Source organism: Cyprinus carpio, chromosome A14 (assembly GCF_018340385.1).
Source record: "Cyprinus carpio isolate SPL01 chromosome A14, ASM1834038v1, whole genome shotgun sequence".
NCBI lineage: Eukaryota > Metazoa > Chordata > Actinopteri > Cypriniformes > Cyprinidae > Cyprinus > Cyprinus carpio.
Window position 1 is genome coordinate 26,880,323 of NC_056585.1, and position 26,451 is coordinate 26,906,773.

Below are 26,451 nucleotides of genomic sequence, written 5' to 3' on the forward strand. Positions count from 1 at the left end.
AATGTCGATCTTGCCCAAACTTCACATGTTTGATAAGAGTCCTGGCCTGAACACATCTGAAGGCCAATATTCCATTGGGTGCGGCAAAATGCCTCGATAAGCGCCACCTATACATTTTCAGCAGTCGCCTCGAGCTACGTTTCGCGTACATGTACAAAAATCGGTACACACATGTAACACACCAATACCTACAAAAAGTCTCTTGGTGCGAAATTGAATCCCAACAGGAAGTCAGTTATTTTGAATTTTCTCTGCAAAATTTGTGTCGTTTTTTGCCATTTTCAGGGGTTGTACTTTAACGAACTCCTCCTAGAGATTTATTCAGATCAACACCAAACTTTGTCAGTGTAATCTAAAGGCCTTTGCGATGTATCTTGAGGTTTTCGTTTAAGAAGCGTGTCTGTGGCGGCCTTACAAATTTCGATGTTTAAGCCATGAGAAAGGAAGTTGCTATAACTCAGACATACAATGTCAATCTGCCCCAAACTTCACATGTTTGAGAAGACTCCTGACCTGAATATATCTACATGCCAATATTCAGATATCGCTATAAGCGCCACCTGCTGGCAACAGGAAGTGACATGTTTTACGCCGTAACAAACTACTCATAGAAATTTTATAACATTTTATAATTTTTTTTTGGTCAGTCTAATCTAAAGGCCTTTGCGATGTTAAATTGTGAACATCTTGAGTTTTCATTAAAGGGTGTGGCCATGGCGCCGTGACAAAGTTTGATGTCTCGCCATGGGAATAGAAGTTGTTGTAGCTCAGGCATAAGATGTCCGATCTTCCCCAAACTTCACATGTTGAAAAGAGTCTTGGCCTGAACACATCTGAAGGTCATTATTCCACTATAATCATAAGCGCCACCTGCTGACAAAAGAAAATGGCTTGTTTTACACTAACTTAAACATGCAATGTCAATCTGCACCAAACTTCAAATATTTGATAAGAGTCATGGCCTGAAGATATCTAAAGGCAAATGTTCAGTTATAATCATAAGCGCCACCTGTTGGCAATAGGACACAACATGCTTTATACTAACTCAAACATTCCATGTTCAATCTGCACTAAATTTCATATGCTTGATAAAAGTGCTGGACTGAAGAAATCTACACGACAAAATCCAGTTATAGTCATAGCGCCACCAGCTGGCAGCAGGAAGATTGGCACATATAAATGACTTTGACATATTCCTCTTATATTTACCACATTAAAAGCATATTTCTCGCCGTTCGCTGTTTTACAAAAAGCCACCCGGTGTGGTGGTGAGCCCAGTGCGAGGGCCCGTTCATGCAGCTGCTTGCAGCTTTAATTCTTCTTCTTCTTCTTCTTCTTCTTCTTCTTCTTCTCCAAAATGAATCGCATTTTTGAGGGCCTAAACATGCTTTCGAAAAGTCCTGAAACTTTGCTGCAGCGTCAGACCTGGTGAAAATTTACGTCTGATATAGGTTTCAGAAGAGGGTGTGGCAAAATGGCTCGACAAGCGCCACCTATCTTAAAAAAATCAACAGCCCTCGAGCTGTGTTTCGCGTACATGCGCGAAAATTGGCACACATATGTAAAGCATCAGTACCTACAAAAAGACTCTTGGAGCAATATCGAAACCCAACAGGAAGTCGGTTATTTTTAATTTTATGAGCAAATTTTGCATCATTTTTGTCATTTGCATGCCTTGTATTTTAACGAACTCCTCCTAGAGATTTATTCAGATCAACACCAAATTTGGTATGCCTAATCTAAAGGCCTTTGCGATGTTAAATTGCGAAGATCTTGAGTTTTCGTTGAAAGGCGTGTCCGTGGCGGCCTGGCAATTTCGATGATTCGCCATGAAAAATGAAGTTGCCATAACTCAGACATACAATGTCAATCTGCCACAAACTTCACATGTTTGATAAGACTCCTGACCTGAACAGATTGATATGCCCATATTCAGTTATAGTCATAGCGCCACCTACTGGCAACAGGAAGTGACATATTTTACACTGTAACAAACTACCCGAGAAATTTTATGACATAATTTTTTTTTTTTCAGTCACTCTATTCTAAAGGCCTGTGCGATGTTAAATTGTGAAGATCTTGAGTTTTTCGTCCATGGCGCCGTGACAAAGTTCGATGTCTCGCCATGGGAATAAAAGTTGTTGTAACTCAGGCATAAAATGTCCGATCTTGCTCAAACTTCACATGTTTGATAAGAGTCCTGGCCTGAACACATCTGAAGGCCAATATTCCATTGGGTGTGGCAAAATGCCTCGATTAGCGCCACCTATACATTTTCAGCGGAGTGCGCCTCGAGCTACGTTTCACGTACATGTACAAAAATCGGTACACACATGTAACACACCAATACATAAAAAAGTCTCTTGGTGCGAAATTGAATCCCAACAGGAAGTCAGTTATTTTGAATTTTCTCTGCAAAATTTGTGTCGTTTTGCCATTTTCAGGTGTTGTACTTTAACGAACTCCTCCTAGAGATTTATTCAGATCAACACCAAACTTTGTCAGTGTAATCTAAAGGCCTTTGCGATGTTAAATTGCGAAGATCTTGAGGTTTTCGTTTAAGAAGCGTGTCTGTGGCGACCTTACAAATTTCGATGTTTAGCCATGAGAAAGGAAGTTGCTATAACTCAGACATACAATGTCAATCTGCCCCAAACTTCACATGTTTGAGAAGACTCCTGACCTGAATATATCTACATGCCAATAATCAGATATCGCTAAAGCGCCACCTGCTGGCAACAGGAAGTGACATGTTTTACGCCGTAACAAACTACTCCTAAATATTTTATGACATTTTATAATTTTTTTGGTCAGTCTAATCTAAAGGCCTTTGCGATGTTAAATTGTGAACATCTCCACTTATCATTAAAGGGTGTGGCCATGGCGCCGTGACAAAGTTTGATGTCTCGCCATGGGAACAGAAGTTGTTGTAACTCAGGATGTTGTATTTGTAAGCTCATACGTTTTTTTCTCTCATTTTCAGTGTAATCTCATAACACAGTGAGCTAATCCAGTATAATAGCTGTAATCTCATAAAACTAGTGAGCTAAGCCAGTAGTAGCGCTGACAGTGTTGCGTGAACATGGCTGAAGGAGCGAAAAGCGGAAGAACAGACGAATCAGATACAAATTAACGATTAATTAACCAAAATCAATCCAAACTCAATAAATTGTTTTAGCTGAATCAATAAATCAGTTCAAGCGATTCACTAGCAAAAACCAGTTCAAAATAGGCTTTCGTTATCGACTTTCGATGTATTTTAAAATTTGAATGCAACTTTGAATGCTGTAAACATTGTTTTAGCTGAACAATGATGAGAGAATTTTCATTTTGCGGTGAGAAAATGAAGCTATTATTAAGCTATAATTCATATAAAGCTTTAAGCTATTATTCACAAAAAAAATAGACATCCACCCTAATTCTCTGTTGCACATTGATGAAAGATCATGAGCAAGTAACGAGGAAACAAATGATTATTTTGAGTTAGATCATGCCAGTAAGTAGGATGACGCGAATGATTCATTCAGTGATTCATTCATACTGATCAGAAATTCTCCTTTTGTGTTCCTCAGAAGAAAATGTGAGTTATGTTTAGATGAGTGAGTTGTTATTGTTGGCTGAATCATCCCTTTGTCTTACCCCGCTGCCCTGCCGTATCCAGTGACTGAGCCACCAGTTGCTGAAGGCGATGCTGCCGGTGGTGAAGAGGAAGAGGAGGATGTTTACGATGAAGGCCAGAGGGCCTCCGGCAGCCTTGATGTAAGTAGTGTACACTTGCCAGGCCACAGCCCCGCTCCCCTTTTCCTCCGCCTGCATGAGCTGATCTGTGAGGGGAGAACAACAAAGAAGTGACTTATCCACCGACTGTCAAACCTACACTTGCCAAAAGAGTTCACGTGATGCCAAAGGACTGGAATAAACGACTGTGCCAAATACAGTGTGTCTGCAATTAATAACTGATAAAAATACTATAATGTTATTAATTAATGCAGCATGATATATTGAAATTCAAAAAAAAACACAACACAATAAAACAAAACACATATATTAAAATAATAATTACAAAAAAAAAAATGTAACATATTATAAAATTATAAATTGACAATAAACAAAAATGCATTAACACAAAACATGAACATAGAAAGCTGAATAGATTAAAATGTATAATTTTATATTTGTTAATGTTAACATGACATGCTAATAAATTACATTATAATAGGAATATAGTCATTTATACATGCATAGAATGCATTTATAAATATTAATATATTTATAATAAATTAACAAAAATGCATCAACACAAAACATGACAAAAAAAAAATAAACAAAAATAATAATTCTCCACAATCATCAATGCCATTTTCAATTTTTTTTGTTAGGAGAATCACTTTATAGCAATGAAACACCAAAATCAACCAAAATACAAATTAATCCAAAAAGAAAAATGAAGACCAGAAGAAAAAAAGCAGAGGAGAAGCACTGGATTAAACCACCCTCACCTCCTTTCTTGCTCTCAGTATGTGGTTTGGCTGCAGGGCTAACATGCAGGGACTGCGGGCTGCTCTCCTCCTCGGCCCTCTGCTTGTTTTTCACGTTCTTCCTCACTAGGTTCTAGATGAACGATCAAGAAAAAGAGAAAGAGCGAGACCTGGTAAAGAGCAACCTGCGACTGATTAACCGAACACATCAGCCAGAACAATGTCTGCTGGGTCATTAATACAGAGATCACTGACAATGCCCCTCGGCTGTTACTCCTACAGATCAATGCATGTATGAATTACAAAAGCACAGCATGAATTAACATTTAAATCCCCAACATTTTAACATTTCAAATGGCTGTGGTTCATGAATTTTGCAGTGGTTGATGTAGGATGTTTTGTGAATGTGTGACCCTGGTGTTTTCCCATCGGACGGCGTATCGCACCTCTTGCTGCACGCTGTTGAAAAGGGCAGCGTAGTCTCGGCCTTTCTCCATCAGCTGGACGTGTGTGCCGTGCTCTGCTATACCACCCTCCATCAACAACACCACATCACACTCAGGCAAGAAATAAAAAATAAAAACACACCCAGAAAAAACAACATAAGAGTGTCAGTGAAAATACACTGAAGAGACATTATGTTACATTAACCTATTGATATCACATTAGAAGTCATTTGCTCATTTAAAAAAATTGTTTTAAGGGACATTTTTGTGCCTTTAAAATTTTTAATAGAGATGCATGACATGCCATCAGTAATACATTTTCTTTTATTAAGATTTTGTATTCATCAGTAACACTAATTATTGGATATATATCATCATATATGTTTTAAATAGTGTTTTTTGATTTTTTAAATTTCCTCTACTTTTTTCTTTTTAGATTACTTATCCATGTAATGCCATATAAAGCTTATTATAATGTTATGGCATTAAAAATATAAACTATTTGTTTATATATATATATATATATATATATATATATATATATATATATATATATAATATATATAGATATATATATATAAATAAATTCAAAATTCAGACACAACAGAATAGAATTTTCATCTGCCATTTACCAGAAGTTTTACTGTTAACTATTTAAAATGGTTGGAATAAAGCTGAAATAAAATAAAATGTAAATAATAAATGAAAAACTTAAACAATTAAAAAAACTTCAATGAAAATAAGAAGTGCTGCCACGGCAACTAACCAAAATAAATTAAGTTGAAGTTGAAGTGCTAAAAAGAAAAGAAAAAAAAAGACAAAAGCAAGTGACAAAATTACTAAAACTTAAACCAAAATGAAAATAAAAGCTTATAAAGTATAATTAAGTTTATATAATATAATACAGTTTAATAGCTACAAAAATAATAAATGTGTATTTGCGAACCGTATTCAATCCACAAACTATAATGGATGAGCACAATGTGACCCGTCCCAGTCTGTGCTGTCTATGCGGTACATCACATGTTTTCATAAGCCTCTTGCCTGCAGCTGGTGCGTGACAAAGATGACAGTCCTGCTCTTGGCCGCGCGGCAGATGGCGCTGTGGAATAGGTGCGATCCCACGCGAGTGTCACACCGCTGAAGGGGGTCATCGAGCAGAAGGACGGGTCTCTCGCTGTACAGCGCACGGGCCAGACTCACTCTCTGCCGCTGACCGCCGCTCAGGTTGGCTCCTCTCTCTCCTATCTACAGCAGATCACTCACTTCAGACACAGTAATCATGCAACGGAAAACTAATAGAGATATCATACGAGTGAGATTTGAACGACCTTGTGCTTTGATTGTGTTTGTGGAGGTCAGAGATTATATGTGACCCTGGACCACAAAACCAGTCATAAGGGTCAATTTTTTAAATTGAGATTTATACACCATCTGAAAGATGAATAAGCTTTCCATTGATGTGTGGTTTGTTAGGAGGACAATATTTGTCTGAGATACAACTATTTGAAAATCTGGAATCTGAGGGTGAAAAAAAAATCAAAATATTGAGAAAATCACCTTTAAAGTTGTCCAAATTAAGTTCTTAGCAATGCATTTTACTAATCATAAATTAAGTTTTGATATATTTACAGTATGAAATTTACAAAATATCTTCATGGAACATGATCTTTACTTAATATCCTAATGATTTTTGGCATAAAAGAAAAATCAATCATTTTGACTCAAACAATGTATTTTTGGCTATTGCTACAAATATACCCCAGAGACTTAAGACTGCTTTTGTGCTCCAAGGTCACATTTTATAAGCATCATAATGCAGATACCTCAGTCATATCCCCATATGGTAGCTCAATAATATCAGGAAATAAACAGCAGGCTTCCAGAACTGCGTTGTACCTGGTGAGAGATGAGCACAAAACTTGTTTAGTTTCCGAAGAAAGGCCAAAGTCATTTTTATGCAGAACTCATATATGCATGAATACGCTCCCTACTTTTCCTCAATGTATTTTTTTCCAAACAGGATGTTCTCCCGGAGGGAATCGTTGAGGATCCAGGCCTGTTGAGCAACATATGCAAAGTCTCCGTTTACAGCCACTGAGCCGCCAAGAAGGGTCATCTAGACAGAAGGAGGAGAATCAGACCTATACATCTGCTGAGAGCACCAGCTGCTTTTGATGGTTAAAGGGGTGGTTATAAAAAATCAAGGTTTTTCATTATTTACTCTAATTTCGTGCCAAACCCATATGCTGTTATTTTCTCAGTGGAACTCATAAAGAGAAACACTCACACTTTCTCTAAAACAACAGCTGTCAAGCTCCAAAAACAACAAATACTGTAACATTGTACCATATGACTTGTATACTAGTCTTCCAAGTCATGCGGTAACTATTTTGTGAGAAACAGACTGAAAGTTAAGCCATTATTCACTGATGATCTTCATTTATATGTCTATTGTGATTACAGCCTTGATATAAATACATAAAACAGAGCATTATGCATAGATAAAAGCTTTAACCATTGAAAGATTATGGCTGCTAAAAGTTTTTTTTTAATAAACAAGTCTCTTATGCTCACAAAGGACGTGTTTATTTGATTTAAAAAATACAATAAAAACAATAATATTATTAAATATTATTATTACAATTTAAAATAGTTTTCTATGTGAATATATGTTAAAATATAATTTATTTCTGTGATCAAAGCTGTGTTTTCAGCATCATTCCTCCAGTCTTCAGTGTCACGTGATCCTTCATAAATCATTCACATATGCTGATTTGCTGCTTAACAAACATTTCGGTTATTATTAATGTTGAAAACAGTGCTGCTTCATATTTTTTGTGGAAAACAGGATACTTTTTTCAGGATCCTTTGATGAATAGAAGTTCAAAAGAGCAGCATTTATTTGAAATAGAAAAAAGTTATCTAAAAACTTTTAAATGTTTTTACCGTCATTTTTGACCAAGATAATGTATCCTCGCTGAATGCAAGTATTAATATCTTTCTTTCTTTCTTCAAGCAAACAAACAAAACACACAGCATTCTCCCTGACCCCAATCTTTTGAACAGTAGTGCATGTAATTCCTCACCTGTCCCAGTAGAGCAGATAGCAGCGAGCTCTTTCCACTGCCGACTCCTCCACAAACCCCAACCAGTGACCCCTGGGTGTACAGCGCAGAAAGCAGGCCAGCAAATTACGTCACAGAAGTTATGACAAGCTCTGTACATAAATGCTGTATTCATGAACTGTTTGCTGCATGCAACACTTGGGCTTCCCATGAAAACCTTGTTTTTGTCTGAATATATGTAGAGAAATGTTGGAAACCCATCTGACCTTTGACACTGTGCTATGTAGCAGTCGTTAAAACCACACAAGGAATGGTAATAATATGCTGCTGATGTACCTTCCGGATGCACAGGTCTATGCGGTGCAGGGTCTTGTGCAGCGGAGGTCGGATGCTCTGTGTGGAGGAGATGGTGCTCTGTGGGCTCTCCTGCTCCATGTGTGTGAGGAGGTGCTCTGCGTTGGCTTCCTCGCTCTCTTCTTTGCTGTCCTCTGTGGTGATGTGCAAGCTCAGTTTCTCCCTCCTCAGGACTCTCTTCATGCCTCCTCTTGTCTGCTGGGCTCGGCTCTTTTCCCCCTGCGAGCTGCAAGTCTTCTCCCAGGCCAGTGTGGCGTCTTTAAACTCCACCGCATTATAGGGATCTTCCGTTTTGCTTGAGATCGGCTCCCTGTCCTCCATCAAGAAGAGCTTCTGTGGGCGCAATAGAAGGCATTAAAGGGATGGTTCACCCAGAAATTAATTTTTTTGCCTTCATTTACTAACCCTCATGTTGTTTCAAAGCAAACAGTTGCTGGTCCCCATTGACTCCCATAGTATTTTTTTCTCCATATTATAGAAGTCAAAGGGGTCCAGCAACTGTCTGGTTTCCACCATTCTTCTTTTGTGTTCAACAGAGGAAAGAAATTTACATTTTATCCCTTTAAATCAGGGAATCCCATTTTCTCCCTTTGCGCTCTAATGAAATTAATTCACCTTTTTGTGAATTACAAAACATGACAGTGAGAAAATAAGGGCAGAACAGTAATTTTTGGTTCGTATATGTGGATGTGTTTTTGACCTGAAATCTTTTCACGGCCACAGAGCCTTCGGATAAAGCACGGACCGCCAAGGGCGTGACCTTTAGAGCAAAGGTCATGGAGTTGAAAACAGCAACGACGGTGAAGGCCTGCAGGGTGTTCAGAAAACAGGTCACTGTGAGTTCAGGTTCACAGTTACGAGCCTCGGGCAGAAAGTGAACAGCACTAGCACGGCTTTACCTGTGCTGCGGTGAGATCATAGCCCAGAGCCATGTGAAGAGTGAACGTGCACACGCTGGCTATCACCACCACCACTGGAGCCACACCCACCGTCAGGCTCTGAACACAGCCGGCCCACTCCAGGACCCTCCTCTCTTCTGACCGAACCCCTGGAGACACAAACAGGACTCGTTAAATAACCAAATGATGTTTACAAGTTTTCACGACTTGTAATTTTTTGACTGTATTAAAGCAAATAATAAGTTTGCAGATATTTAGAAAACAAGCTAGGTTCACATACTTGTTTCTCTGAAAAACAACACTACAGGCAGTTATTCTACATTGAAATGTGGGTTCCGTGTCGGAATGTCTGTTTTTGTTTCGGTCTGTGTGACTCCGCCCACTGCCAGTTTACCCCGGGTTGCCAATTGGTTGAAAACACAGTGTATTGCAGCCATGGAAGCCAGCAAACGAACCGAGTCAGAGATCACAGATTCAACCCGACCCAAAAAGCCTCGGCATCCATCTAAAAAACTCTGTGACCAGAGGAACATTAACAGCTTCAGAAGACTTGTTATGTAGACCACTTTATACAATACATTTATGGTTCTATTCTATTTTGCATTTTCCATTTTAATTATCCAAATTACAGCTTGGAATTTGCAAAACATTTAATTGATGAATGTCATTTATTTAATCACACTCTATACGTCAGGATCTTGGTTAAATTATAAACAACGCTCTCAAAATGTAATTGTGACTTCTGAAGATTTAAGCGAGCCACTTTTCTGTAATGTATTCTTTAATGTATTAGTTATTCACTTTTAAAACTGAACCGTGTATGAACAGAACCAGATTTAGCGCTCCAAACAAGACGGGAAACCTGCTGTGTGAATGTAGCCATATTGAGTTTCCATGCTACAACACCGTTTCTAGTTTACAGGAGCCTCACTATGTTCAATCCGGCAGCAAGACTGAGAAGTGCAACTGTAATGGAAGAGAGATCATAATCATAAATGGGATGTAGCAGTAGATGGGGATGCTGAGGCGCTGGCTGGTGTCCAAGTGTCCCATTTCACCTCCCTCTGCTGCACTAATATTTGTCTCTCGACTGGCTGCAAGCTGCCACATTCATTCAGCGCCGCTCTCTGGCTTACAGCCAAAGTGTTTTGCTGCTGGTCTAAACAACCAGAAGCGCTGGACGTAATCTCTGTAAACTTTGCTGGAGCTACATAATTCATATACAGAAGATGTTAATCTATGCAGGTTGTGATATTTTATTCATAAGTGCATGCAAAAAAAGGTATAAACAGAAGATTTACTGCTCATTTACTGCTCAGATACATAAAATGGATCACTGGAGCAGTACATCCCAGTTTAAAGGGTTAAATGATCAGTTTTCTACATATACAGCATCCTAAAAGTTTTTGAACATTTAAGACACAACATGGTACTTGGTTAGATATTTCCTATGTAATACAATGACGTTAAAGAAGGGATAGTACGAGCGAACTTTTCAAGCAAAAGAGGTTTTGAATTAAAAACTGATGAATAAATACACTGTTCAAAATGAAGGTTTATAACATTAACTACACCTGTGATTACTCCACTAGATTTAATTCTGCTTCCTATGCAATGAAGGTCTTCATATTTATATTTTTAAGTACTTTGAGGAAACTCTTGCATTCAAATTCTGGGGTTGGTAAGATTTTACTATAAGGTCCCATTTGTTAACTACATTTAATGCATTAACTAACATTAACTAACAATGAGCAACACATTTGTTATATTATTAATTAATCTTTGTTAATGTTAGTTAATAAAAATACAGCTGTTCATTGTTAGTCCATGTTAGCTCAGGTCTATTAAATGACTTTAATAGATCCACCTTTGGATTTTCATAATGCAATAGTAAATGTTGGAATCACCGTTAACTAAGATTAGCAAATGCTTTAGAAGTATTTTTCATTATTAGTTTATGTTAACTAATGTAGCTAACTAATGTTAACAAATGGAACCTTATTGTAAAGTGTTACAGATTTTTTAATTTATTGTAAAGCATATCCAAGGCTGCATTTATTTGATCAAAAATGCATTTAAAAGTTATATTGTGAAATATTATTATAATAAATCACAATATCATTTAAAATCATTATAACATGCTGATTTGGTGCAAAAGAAACTTCTAATTTATCAATGTTAAAAACAGTATTTTTTTGTGGAAACCATGATACATTTTTTTTTCGGAATTCTTTGATGAATAGAATGTTAAAAAGAACAGCATTTATTTGAAATGGAACTCTTTTGTAACATTATAAATATCTTTACCTTCGCTATTGATCAATTTAATTCGCTCTTGCTGAATAAAAGCATTAATTAAAAAAAAAGACTCCGAAATTTTGAATGGTAGTATAGAATCACGTCTCCTAAATTGTACTTATTTAACATTCAACAAAGTCAAACTGTCCAAAGGCATTATGAAAGAAAGAGTGCTAAACGCTTTGTAAGTTAATCTGGAAGCTCAGGCATTCTCAGGACATTTCAGCGACGGAGGACTGAGGAAGGACAGTGCCAAGACAGCGGATTAGGAAACTTGAGATTGTTCCTTTAAATGCAGTGCAAAGCCACAGAGATGATCCTTTGATTTCCATGGAGACTATGACATCTAAGCACTCAGTCACCATCATTATACAGTATGCTCACTTCCTGTTTGGCTGAGTCAGTGCTGCTGTTTGAGTGCTTGTAGTGCTGTCTTACTTTGGATGTTGCTGGCAAACGCCGTCTCCCAGCAGTACATCTTTATGAACTTAATACAGCCCAGGATCTCGTTCATCAGCCGGACGCGCCGGTCCGTAACCGTCACACACCTTTTACGGAAATACGCTGTCAAGCGGGAGGCCAGCATCTGCAGGAAATAATTCAAATGTGGAGAAGAACCTGTACAGTCAGACACAAGGCTACAGTGTGTCCTGTCTCAAAGGGAAACCCCCTGAGTAACACTGACCAAGGCAAGCATTTGTATATATATTTTAGGTAACAGTTTAGACTAGGGAACACTATTCATTATTAACTAGTTGCTTATAGCATGCATATTACTAGCACACTGGCTGTTTTAAGCACATATTAATGCATGACCATATTCTAGATCCCTTAACCCTACCCAAAACCTAAAAATAATTACTACAACAACTACCTTACTTACTACCAGTAAACAACAAATTAGGAGTTTATTGAGGGAAAACTCTTAGCTGATAGTGAATATGTGCTCCCTAATCTAAAGTGTTACCAAATTCACTCGGCAGTATAGAGATATTCTTAAAGCTACTCAGAAAACAGGACACAGGTTTGACTCATTTGAAGTGCTTGTTCTAAATATTACGCTTACAGATAAAAGAAAAAAATCCCTGCTATGTTTCGTATAGATTTTATCAGTGATCTGAACAAATACAGCAGACGGGCTTATTGAAAATGCTAATTCATTCTCTTCCAGAATGGCAGAAATAATGCGAATTGTGGAAACATGCGGAAACAGCATTACACAACGCAACACAGCATCTGAAAAGCATCACAGCCTTTTGAAGTTTAATCGTCACATTCAGCCATATCGCAATTCTTGTCTTTCCTCCTTAAATTTAAGACCTCTTGAGATCATAATTAAGACTTTCTTGCACCTTTTAAACAGCTAAATAAAAAACAGCTAAAACAAAACATTTAATATTACTTTAAAAACTAAATTATAATAACCAAATATAAAAATATATTAAACTACTAAATTAATCTGACATCATATTTTGTATCATATAATGTGACTTTTTAAAGGACCTTTTAATTTCCAGTCTTAAAACTCTGCAGAAGTACTCATATTTTACCTTCTGTTCCTTACTGAAAAAAAAAAAAACCCTCTTAAACCAGCCTAAGTTGGTGTCTGGTCTAGCCAGGTCTCTCGGTCTATTCAGGTTGGTTTTAAATCAAGTTAAGGCTGGTTTAAGCAGGGATTGCTCACACACACACACACACACACACACACACACACACAACACACACACATAAAATGGAATATTCCATGCATATTCTATGCAAATCTAAGCAAATCATAAATTAGTTCATTATTCATGCCAATGATTCAATTCATGCATTTATGAGTTCAGTTGTCCTAAAAATGACATGAATTCTGACATTTCTATTAAAACTGAAGTCACATTACAAAACACAATTGCATAATATCACATTTATTGCCACATACATGTCTCAGATCAAAAGTGAAAATGTCAGATTCAATGTCTTTTGAGAAATGTCACAAGTCAAATGCGAGAAAAAAAAAAAAGAATTGGGCCACTCAACAGCAGTGTGAACTTGGCCTTTGTAGAGGCCATAAATATTCCTCTTATTAACAAAAGGATTAGATGTGCTAATCTTACCATGGTGGGATAGAAGATGACAAAAATGGCTGATCCCACGAGTGCAGTCGGTCCAAAGAAATAGATGGTGTATGACAGACCCAAAATCCCAACGAGAGGCCCTCCGGCCAGCAGACAGCCCACCGAGACGGCCTCGTACAGACGCTGTCCATCACTGGAGCAAATGTTTACCAGCTGAAAGAGTAACAGGATGAGTCATCGAAACTAAAACATGGCACGCTTAACCCACATCAGCCCTGGCACAGTGCATTAGCGTCATACAGCACTCAGACCCCACAAACACAAGCCCAAAATTGGTTTTAAAGGGCCAAAAGGTCACATGAAAAAGTGAGCTTAAACTCGCCCATGAAGATGTTATTTTCCCTTTACGTTCAAGTAAATAAGGCATGACCTGAGAAGCTGCTCGAAGCTTGTTTACAAAAGTGCTGCTCCTAATGAATAGTTTAGTGTTTATTACAGGAGTATTAACACACGCTTCACCTCTCCAGTGCTGATGTCTTTGGTGCTGCGCAGTCGCAGGATCTTCTGGAAGGCGAAAGTGAGCGCGGCTCCCCGGAGGCGTGCGGCTGTGCGGTAGCTGACAGCCCACATGAAAGCTAGAGACCAGGAGCGTGTCAGCTCCATGAGGAAAATCCCGCCGACCAGAGCCAAGCCGTACAGCAGCTTCACCTCTGCACACTGAGAGTACTCCAGCAGGGCTCGGATCAGCAGAGCCTGAGAATAACAGCACACAACCAGGATGATGCTGAGGGAGGAGACAGCTGTACAAAGACTTTGCAGAGGTTTTTTTTTTTTAGAACAGGATCAAAATTAAACGAGGAGGGATTCAGAGATGAGCTTTGATGTTTAATGTTATCAGAACATCCTCTGACTTGCTCTGGGGTCGTGAGATCAAGGGCTGCTCATAGGAAAACACTAGAAAACACTTTTTCTTTGACTCCGTCTCAAACTATTCTCATTCTAATTAAAGGGCAGATCTGGTCCTGGATGCTCATTGGTCAGTACAGTTGTGCTGTGCATAAATAAAACAAAAGAAAAAAAACAAATACATCTTTATCAATAAAAAATAAATACATTCAATCATTAAAAACATAAAATAAATTAAATTACATTTTTTTCGGAAAAAGATCAATATTTTTATTCAGTAAAGTCATTCAATTGTTTAAAAGTGATGGTAAAACAGATTTATAAAAAGTATTTTTTAAATAAATGCTATTCTTTTGAACTTTCTATTCAGAAAAAAAATAATAAAAAACTTACAAAAATGGAATTTGAATTGGAAAAATGAATTTGTCGTCCTCAGTCACTTTTCAAATTGATCTTATGTGTCTGACCAAATACATTTTTCATCCAAAAAAAAAACGTATTTATCATATCATCTAAAACAAAACATAAATAAGGAAACATTATTATATATTTTTTTTTAATCATGGTAAAAGACATTTATAGAAATATATATTTTAAATAAATGCTGTTCTTTTGCACTTTCCATTCATCAAAAAAAAAAAAGAAAACAGAATTGAAACTGAAAAAAAAAAAAAATTAATTTGTCACCCTCAATCACTTTTCAAATGGTTCTTAAGCCTCTGACCAAATACAAATTTTGAAAAAGAAACACTTTTATTCAGTAAGGACCCATTAAATTGATCAAAAGTGATGCTAAAAGAAATTTATAAAATATTTTAAATAAATGCTGTTCTTTTGAACTCTCTACTCATCAGGGAATACTGAAAAACAAAACATATCATGGTTTCCACATTGATAATAATAAGAAATATTTCTTGAGCACTCAAGCTTTGCCATCAAACACACATAAAATACATTTTTAAAACACATTCAAATAATAAACCAGTTATTTGTCACGCTACACTGCCGGAAGGAACAAAGAGTCGAGAATAATCGAGAGAGTCTTTATTAAACCAACACAGGGGTAAATCCAACATGAAATACAGGAGGAAGACACTTGCAGACCCGACAAACACAGACTGAAAGGACATGGGTTTTAAAGACAGGCTAACGAGGGACTAAGGAGACACACCTGGGAACTAATCAATCAAGGACGGACAGAAAGTGGGTCACACAGAACATGGGGAATGGAACACATGCAGGGAAAACACAACATTATGAGTCCAGGGGTGTGACATTATTCATTTAAACTGGTATACTATTTCACAATTTGCTGAGACAATGGCTGACCCATGCAACACTAAGCAAATCAAGGCAGAGAAATAAGTGTGCTACTTTGTAACACGTAATCCCTGATAATGCTATTAAGCGAGTGCTGTCAGGGGCATGTGCGGCCTTGTGTGGGGAAATAAAATTAACAGCTGCGTTCCCAACAGCATTTCAGTAAGAAACTCCCAGCGACACCAAAATAAATCCCCTCAGTGAAACTAATAAGATCAAAAATGTATGTTTTTTTTTTTTTTAATCTGAACTCTAAATCACTCTTGTTGAATAAAGATTTAAGCTAATTTGGCAACAGAAATAAAGCAGCACGAAATAAGAGGAATAATATGAATAACATGCCTCCTGGACCATGGAAAATCCAGAAACATGCCACAGTACTGTGGATTAATACTACTTTGACGTACAAGAAGGTATGAAAAATCTCTGGTTTATATTACGAATCTCATTTTGAGTCTGCAAATGTAACCTCTCTATTGATCCCTTGAATATAAAACTGTTCATAAATGTGTGCAGGTATGTTTTCTGTGTGAAGCAGGAAAATGTTGAACCATCACAGTTTTCACAGACGCTCTTCCACTGCTGCGCTACATTCATTATCATGTTACCTTGCACCCAAATTTCAGCTCAGACATGTACGACTTGATTTCTTCCATGGAAAACACACACGTACACACACACACACACACACACACACACACACACACACACACACACACACACACACACACACACACACTCTCTAAAAGAATCTTCATACACTTTTTTTCATTCAGCAATGATTCATAATGATCGCTGGGTGTGAGTAAAAATAGTTTTTTAGATTAATTATAGTAAGTAATTATAGTAATTATAGTAATTATAGATTAGTAAATATAATGCACACATCATTATGACTATTTTTATGATACTTAATGCTTTTTGTCGTCTTTGTTCTTGTAAGTCTGTGATCATTATGAAATATGGTATAAGAAAAAAAAACTATGTCTTAAAGGGGAAGCAGGACAAAGGACAGCATGCAACCCAACAGTTGTCAGAACGCACATGTCAGAAAGAAAATGAGGACAACTTACAGGTCCAACAAATCCAGCCACCATGGTGATGAGCAGGGAGAAGATGGCCACCAGCATTCGGGTCTGACAGAACCTCCAGAACACCCGGGACAGAGACGCCACGTCCTTCCCTCGCCGCTTGAGCTCCTCGTGCCACAGCCACTCCAGTCTGAATCATGCATCGCCAAACACAGTGTGTTTTAAACAACAGGACACCGGCAAGTGTGGTAACATGAAAAACTGGGTATGTTGTTATTGAAACCTTTTATTAAAGGGATAGTTCACCCAAAAATGAAAATTCAGTCATTAATTACTCATCCTCATGTCGTTCTAAACCCGTAAGACCTTCGTTCATCTTCAGAACACAAATAAAGATATTTTTGATGAAATCCGAGAGCTTTCTGACCCTGCATAGACAGCAAGGGAACTACCACAGTCAAGGCCCAGAAATGTAATAAGGACATTGTTACACATCAGTGGTTCAACCGTAATGAGAATACTTTTTGTGTACAAAGAAAACAAAAATAATAACTTTATTCAACAGTTCCTCTCTTCCTTGTCACTGTCCACCACCATTCACAGCACATGCATTTCTGAGCCTTGATCGTTTCAGTTGCGTTGCTGTCTATGCAGGGTCAGAAAGTGCTTGGATTTCATCAAAAAATATATTAATTTGTGTTCCGAAGATGAACAAAGGTCTTATGGGTTTGGAATGACATGAGGGTGAGTAAATAATGACTGAATTTTCAGGGATACTTCAGCCAAAAATTAAAATATATATTTTTTAGCTGCTGAACGCAAAAGAAGATATATTGAAGAATGCTGGTAACCAAACAGTTGCTGGTACCCAGTGACTTATATATTACAGAAGAAATAAAATACTATGGAAGTCAATGGCTACCAGCAACTGTTACCAACAATCTTCAAAATATCATCTTTGGTGAAGAAAAAAAAACACTCATATAAGTTTGCACAAGTTAAGGGTGAGTAAATGATGACAAACATTCATTTTTGGATTAACTATTCCTTTAACTCGTTTTAATCCCTGTTTAAGTCTAAATTAAAGTCAGCATGAAATGAAAACTCACCCAATCGAGTTTCTAAATGCACATTATAGATCTTATCGTGAAAATCAGATGTTTCATTTCTACATTTCTTTTCTGGCTCTGTAATGATTAATCAGAATGTCATAACTGGATCTGTGATTTCTCCAGTCATTTAGTGCATTTAAACCTGCTCCTGCAAGCTCACCTTCATCTGCCTCCACTTTTGAATGAAAAATCCAATCAACAGCTGATGCATAGAGCCACGTCTCCACCATAACTTTTCTCTTTTAATGTGTTACAATCAAATGCACATCACATTATGGATAAAAGGATTGCTTACTACTTCCAATTCATTGCAACATTAAGAAATTAAATTAATACTGGCTAAATTGTTAGACCAAACCAAAATTAATTGTACAATATCACAAATGCTTGTGTCACTTTATTAGACAGCTCTCTGCCATGCTTGATTCTGATTGGCCAATAGCAGAATTCTGTGCTCGACTGTTTTTAGATGATGATGCTGAACTTTATAATTTCCAACATAGCTGTATTAGTTTTACGACCATTGTATCACTCCACTGTTTCTTTCTTCTCACATAATAAAACGACCACAAATCATAATGCATGTCATGTATAAACCCCTTCAGAATGATATAAGATCCCTCTGCTCCTTGTTGGGTCTTGCTTTTTTGCAAGTTGACTGGATATAATCCCTGACCTCACATCTAAATGTGGGGTACTCAAGGGCACATCATATATTTCTGGTCTTCGGGTAGTAAAACTTGTTTTGGGCACACATTTAGCAGCAGCCAAAACATTCACAGCCAATTCATTTATTATAAATCATAAATGATGTTCAAATTCTCATAAATATTGTAATGCAACCTTGAAGCATTCAGGGAAAGCCTCATTGAAAACATTGAAATTCACACTCAGAATGAACAATCAATCTGAAGGACTAAGGCTTTGAGCTTTCAGTTCCCATGCCAAAGACCTACAATGATAAATAAATAAAATAATCCACTCACAGCTTTTATCTCTCACAAGGATACAACACTTTGATGAACTATCTTAAAAAAAAATAAAAATAATCAACAGCCTTGTGTTTTGAAGATCACACTTTATGTAAGTGTTCCAGACCCCATAAAATATCCACCCGTCACACACACAAGTACACATGCCTTTAATGTATCCAAGCTATCTCTGACACGAATCCAGTAACAGGAGCCACAGACCCCGAGGTCAAGCACTGAAAACTGACACGGCTTCTTACAGAGCCGCTGAGGAACACACACGCCTGTATTTAACACACCATCATCGATTGCAGCTAAAGAAAGCACTGTCAAAGTCTGATCCAATTCATTCACCGAATGTGGGCAAATCTCAGATCTGTGATTTGAAAAGACAGTTACAGATTATAGGTGTTTTTCCATGTTCCCGTGTCCCTGAGAAACTCTTTGAGCCCTATCAATGAGCCGGCTTAGTCGAAAAGGACACGGGCTGCGATCTGACGTGTTCATGACATAACCGTCCTGCAGGAAAGGTGCAGACTGACTCTCTCTCTGATGTCTAATCCTTGCTATGAATAACACCCACCTGCCATAACTCTCTGGGCTGTGTGAGCATGGGAGGAAAGCACCTATCATTCACTCCCCACCGTGACTCGAGGGATTCCCACACCAGCCCTTGTTATCAAGACGTCAACTGTGTGAGACCTTGGCAGCGGAGGTGTTTTCTAATAGCTCTGTTTGTTCACAGTTCAGCATTGGCACATATGAGAGATCCCTAACTTGTGCTTGGCTCCAGGGTAGGGCTGAAGGATTAGTCAAAATAACCGAAATCATGATTTGGCTTACTGCGATTATTGAATGGCAAAGGCTGCGATTTTTCATTTTAAATCTTGCCTCTATATAATGTATATTTAAGTAGTGTTTATAGACCTTATGTGCCAGAGAAACAAAACAAGCACGTTTGCATCTTTAGTATTTTGTATTTGAACTCCGTAGCATCGCTGTTGAAGAGTAATGAGCTGGTGAAGTGGATTTATTTACTGCAGTATATGAAAGTTATCATGAGCATTGTAATGTTCGACGGGGATGTCATAACAAATGTCAGTAGACATGGAAGATTTTAAAACGAGCGGTTCATTAATTAATTTTGCATATCTGTGATACATCTATACGCCGTTTCCTATCAGATGTCAAATAGACGTTTAGACAATGTCTTTAAGATGTTTATGATTTAGAATGAATGTAAAACTGACGTCTATCAGATGTTTGTACACAGCAGATGCTTTCCAGATATAGTGAGCTTTAACAGACATCTTGCAGACGTACCTGTACTATCTGGGTAGGGTCTACAACGTGCATCTGAAAAGGCAACATACGCTGAACATCCTCCCAAACAAATCAGAAGCATTTATGAACCCGTTGTCCAACAAAAGAGAATATTTAATAGTATGATTTTACTCCACAGCATCAAGCAGGTGTTTAAAATAACTTCATTTTCTGATCTGATGTGGCTTCTTATCACTGAATGAGCAGACATTATATTCTATACTGTAATAAAAGCTATGTCTATTAGCAGCACCGGATTATAGACTTATTTTATAATTATGAAAATACCCAAGATGGCTTGAGGAACACAGATAAACCCTATATTGTCACATTGTGTGTTTACTTGCTTTATGTTTAATCACGTGTTCCTATTTTCTTTTTATTCTGCAGCAATGGCTACATAACTTTGTCCATATTAGGGATTTCCTGGAATGTCATGAGTTCTATTACTTCTGTGATGCATATTTGGAGTTTATGCACGAGGGCGCCCTCTGGCAGGCAGTATTAATGAAACAGGTAACCTATTACATGTGTTTAGTGCTCATTAATGCACACTCAGTCCTATTTTGACCACATTTTCCCCAAATCGCGCAGCCCTACTCCCGGGTATTTGCGTTCAGACAAACACAGCTTGACAGTAGACAAACCTTGATGACGGATCGGAAGGTTTGCACCAGTATCTCACCTTTGGCAGTTTGTTTCTGAAGCCTCATGGCAAGACAGACCCCACACGTCTTCAATCTTGAGACAGGACTCTTTGTGGGCCCTCCAGGCCAGAGGGGACAGCCACTGCAGGGTCATGAAGGAGAAAAATCCTGCATTGTCCACCGGGTGCTGATGTCTGGGGGTGAAAATGTAAGAGTTTGGCTCGGATCAGTCATCTAGACGCTATGTGCTATGTCTGAGAACGGCGTGACCTTGAACGCGAGAGAAAATCTTTACTCGCCGCGGCCAAACAGTAGATGAATCACACGTTCGTGTTTGAACAGCAGTTTGCACATCCCTCTCAGAACTCTTACAAAGCAGTGAAAAAGTTCAGCGGCTCTTTATCAGTCAGCATGTTAAAAATCGAGCCGTCTGTGAGAAAAGGATAAGAGCGTTCTTATCAGGACCTCACTGACTGTCACTTGAGTCCAAATGGCAACGAAACAAACATCTCCAAAACACCTCACACAAAAGTATTTCAGTGTTTCTTTTTTTGGCTCCATATTAACAGGTTTCATGCTGTCTGTGTAAGCAATGTGGTAGAGGTGTGATGTAAGTTACGTTTTTCCACATTGAACTTAGCAGAAAAAGTTGAATTTACACTATAAATTTATTTTATCAACACAAGCTTTTACAATATAGGCTTAAATATAACCAACTGTATCAACTACTCTTTGTTAAAAAGGACGACTATCATGTTTAATGTGGGTTAAATGTGCAGTGATGTACATACTGTAAACTATTTTTATTTAATTAAGTGATGGATTCAGATGATAAAAGCAGCTCGTAGCTTCATTTTGAGGTTCGGGTTTAGTCAGGTTAAGTCACCTTTATATGTATAGCTCTTTATTTTGACATGACAAGCAATTTGATTGTCCTCAAAGAGAAAGGTCTTTATTATTATTATTTGTTTCCTTTCAGATAATCTGGCTGGACGGCCAACATCACAGAGATTTTGCCCATAAACATAAAAATATATATACTGTCGAATGTGAAAAATTGTTCTGTGGCATGACTGTCATTATAAACCACAAAATAAATTTATGTAATCTTCTAGACATACAAAAAACTATGAAAATAAACATAAAAATACTATTTATATTGGCATTAGCTAATCAGGAATGACTGGTCATGCATTTACTTTAAAAATGTTATATAATATATAAAAGAATATATAATATTTTAAATTAAAATACTGTTGGAAATGATGTGTCAATTCATACCTTGGTGTGACATTCTGTACACCCAAGTGATTCTTCCACATTTTGAGCATTAAAATACTGTTGGAAATGATGTGTCAATTCATACCTTGGTGTGACATTCTGTACACCAGCAAGAACGGTTTTAAACAGCATTTGCTAATTCTTTTATAATTATTATACATGCAGTGTTTATGAGCTCAAATTAATTGAGAGATGTACTGGAATACAAACAAATTCATTTTTCACACATTTAAATGAACAAGTGAGGGGAAAAGGTAAAATAAAAATGGTAACCTGTCACATCCCCTGAAATATACACATGCCTTTTAAAAAATATGAAATCTGTTTGTTCACTACATATGACTGTGTACACTTACTTGTGTGTGATCCGAAAGGGCTTGAGTATCTGTAAGCTATGACGATATCTGCCTCGTCTTTTTGTTTCTGTGCCCAATTCCACCTCATCATCGGGGTCTGGGAGAGTCTGGGGAGGGGACAGCGTCAAACCCTCCACCCGTCCTACGGCCTCCAGAGCATCTGAGAACATACCTGTCTCTAACAAACAGAAAAACACTCAACAACACTCCAAAAGCTACGAAATACTGTCAGACACTTGGGACGAGCTCCCATCAAGGCTCAATGCAACCAGCACCGGGAATGTCTGAATCTGCTGACTGATATTAGTGCAGTGACACAAACCTTCCTCTAACGCTGCAAAGTTAAAGTGTTTATCTATTTAAAGACGCCTGCGGGTGGCCTCAAGGCTTCGTGGATACTGAGACGGAGGACATTCGAGCTGGCCGCGTGTGTGTTGACCCTGTCACTGATCCATCTGTGACATGAGACACGATAAGATAAATCCAGCAACACCGTGACTCTCTGTATCTGCTCGCTGTACGTCACCGGCGACTGCCAGATAATGAAAGATAAGCACATACTTTCATTATTTACACTCTATACAAGAAAGAGCCTGCGTTCGATAAAAATCACTAATGCAATAGGAGACCATGAATGTAAACGATGATAAAGCGAATGCTTCTAAATCTCAAAGGGATAGGGCCTAGTTCACAAAGAAATGAGCATTCTGTCATTATTAGTCATTCCAAACCGGTGTGACTTTACTTCTGAATTTTAAGGAACTGATTTTGATATTCGTGCAATGAACAGAGATTTTTTAAAGCACACAAGCACCATAAACGTATCACAAAATGCTCTGAAGCCATATGATTGTGATGCTGAAATTTAGGTCATTATTCACTGAAAACTGACTCTCGCTCTCCTTGGAGTATTTATGATAGTTCATGAGAGAACGGCTCGACACGGACCATTTTTGTTGATCATGTATATACCGTCACAGGTAACACTTTCCAGTAAGTTTCCATTAGTTAATGTATTCACTAACATGAACAAACAGCGAACAATACATTTGTTACAGTACTTATTAATCTTTGTTAATGTTAGTTAATGAAAATACAGTCATTTATGTTAATTCATAGTGCATTTAATAATCCTAACAAGCACAACTTTTGATTTTAATAATACATTAGTAAATGTTGAAATTAACATTAGATTAATAAATGTTGTTCATACTTAGTTCATGTTAACTAAAGCAGTTAACTAATGAACCTTATTGTAAAGTGTTACCTTGTCATGTTTTTCTTTATTTATAAAGAAGCGGTGTGTAGTTAGCAAGGTAATAAAGTGTGGATTTTCTAAACTGATCAAGAAAAAAAGCAGCCCTGGTATCGATTTTAACGTCAGTATCGGCAGATACTCAAAAACTGTACTGAGAAATACAGCTCACACAAATGCAATGTTTCAATCATGAATCAGACTAATCCGGTTCTCCACTTAATGACTAAATCATCTAATGTTAGTCAGATATGGAACAACATTTACATTTTTAGGTAATGTCCCATACATGACCCCACACAAACAGCTGAGTAAGATATAAACACACACACAAAAATAAATAAAATAATAATAATTTTTGGGCTTATATAAGGTGTATTGTTCATGTTTACCTTCAGTTTCAGACTGCTATGAATATTTGTCTGGGACTACATGTAGTGTATAATAACTGTACATAAGTGTCTGCTAAATGACCTTCAATAATTAAAAACTGTTGAATAAGAATGACCTTCAATAATTAAAAACTGTTGAATAAGAAGAAATCAGTTTATGTGGATTTGTGCATTACACCTGCTCACTTTTCCCATCTTTGCCCTCTCTGTTTCTCCCTGTTCCTGATCCGGCCAGCAATGGATTATGGATTATTAGGACTACCTTTATCTCAAATCATGATCAAATCAATAATGAACATGAATATTGGCTTTCCATTGTTTAAGGTGTTTGTAGTGTAAAAGTTTAAGGTGTTTGTAGTGTAAAAGTTTAAGGTGTTTGTAGTGTAAAAGCAACACAAAACAAAGTTTATATATATAAAGTGTGAAGTTTGAGTGTGAAGAAGGTCACTTACTTATCAAACACCCTCTTTCCTTTCAGCTTCAGGATGTTCCACAGGTTATTAAGTGATTTATTCAGAAAGCCAGCGCTCTCTGGGTCCCTCTCTGCACATGACACATCTTCTTCCCGCGAAGAACGTTACTCTGATCCGGTGTAAAAGTTTCACCGCGTTAAAAAGAGGCGCAGCGGAGGGTTTGACGCACAGCTCAAACCGGGCGGCGTTTTGAAGCGCGCCTCCGCACAGCTGACGGAATTCCCTAAAAGTGTCCTGCGTCACGCCTGAGCAGCCAATCGCGGATTTGCTTGGCCGTTGCTACGGTAATGGACCTGTAGGGGAAGGAAAGCGCACGTGGTGATCTTTGCAGCAGCGCGCAGACAGATTAGCAGACTATTTTGGGCCGCTCCGCTCCGCTCCGGTCATCTGAAGAGCATTGCTGCATATGGAATAAGACGAGTGGTCTTTCACAAGAAACACTTTTTTTTTAGTAGCAGTTGCGGAATGTTTCTGACGTTGAGCGCGCAGTGTGCCGAAATGCTCCACGTTCCCGTGAATTTTAATGTTCCTGATAAATTATGTTACATAATGTTATTCTTTAAGACTTTGCACAGACTTTCAAAATTGTAACATAAACACTGAAATCCGGCTGGTGTCATTCAGGTTCATTTAGATTAAGTTTAATGTGTATTTTTTTCATCACTGAGTAATAAAGTGAATTATTATTTTATTTAGTTCCACCACATACAAGTACAAGAAAAATATAAGGAAATGTTGTACAGTTTAAAACATGTAAAACAGAATAACAACGTAAAATGAACATAAACATAAAAAAGTAGTGCTGTCAAATAATTAATTGCGATTAATCGCATCCAAAATAATTGTTTTTGTTTAGGCCTACACAATATATGTGTGTGTATGTATATATAAATACACACATTCATGTTTATATTTAAGAAAAATATGTTATGCTTATAAATTAAATATATTGATATAAATTATCTGAATATAAATATATACAGTAAATATTTTCAAAATATACACTGTATGTGTGTGTTTATATATACATAGCCTATATAGTATCTCACAGAAGTGAGTACACCCCTCACATTTTTGTAAATATTTTATTATATCTTTTCATGTAACAACACTGAGGAAATGACACTTGCTGCAATGTAAAGTAGTGAGTGTACAGCTTGTATAGCAGTGTACATTTGCTGTCCCCTCAAAATAACTCGACACACAGCCATTAAAGGGTTACTCCACCGCAAAATGAAAATTTTGTCATTAATCACACCTGAGACCTTGTAAAACTAACAAGTCACATGACACCAGGGAGAGAAAATAGCTAATTGGGCCCAATTTTGACATTTTCACTTAGGGGTGTACTCACTTTTGTGGCCAGCGGTTTAGACATTAATGACTGTGTGTTGAGTTATTTTGAGGGGACAGCAAATGTACTGTTATACAAGTTGTACATTTACTACTTTACATTGTAGCAAAGTGTCATCTCTTTAGTGTTGTCACATGAAAAGATATAATAAAATATTTATAAAAATGTGAAGGGTGTACTTACTTCTGTGAGTTATGTACATAATAAATATACACAAACAACAAAAACTTTTATTTTGGATGCGATTAATCGCGATAAATTTGTTGGCAGCACTAAGAAAAAAAAAAATACCAGTTTTTTTTTTTTTTTTTTAAAGTGTTATAATATTTGGGGAGTTACATTGACATTTACTTTTAGCAGACACTTTTATCCAAAGCGACTTACAAATGATGACAATAGATGGCAATCAAAAACAAACAAAAGAGCA

The 26,451-nt window shown here is 37.3% G+C and overlaps 1 pseudogene; it reads right to left on the reverse strand.

Moving 5' to 3' along the window:
* LOC109078540 overlaps nucleotides 1–24,869 on the reverse strand; it is a 42,836-nt pseudogene extending 17,967 nt beyond the window's left edge.
* Between the last annotated feature and the right edge of the window lie 1,582 nt (nucleotides 24,870–26,451).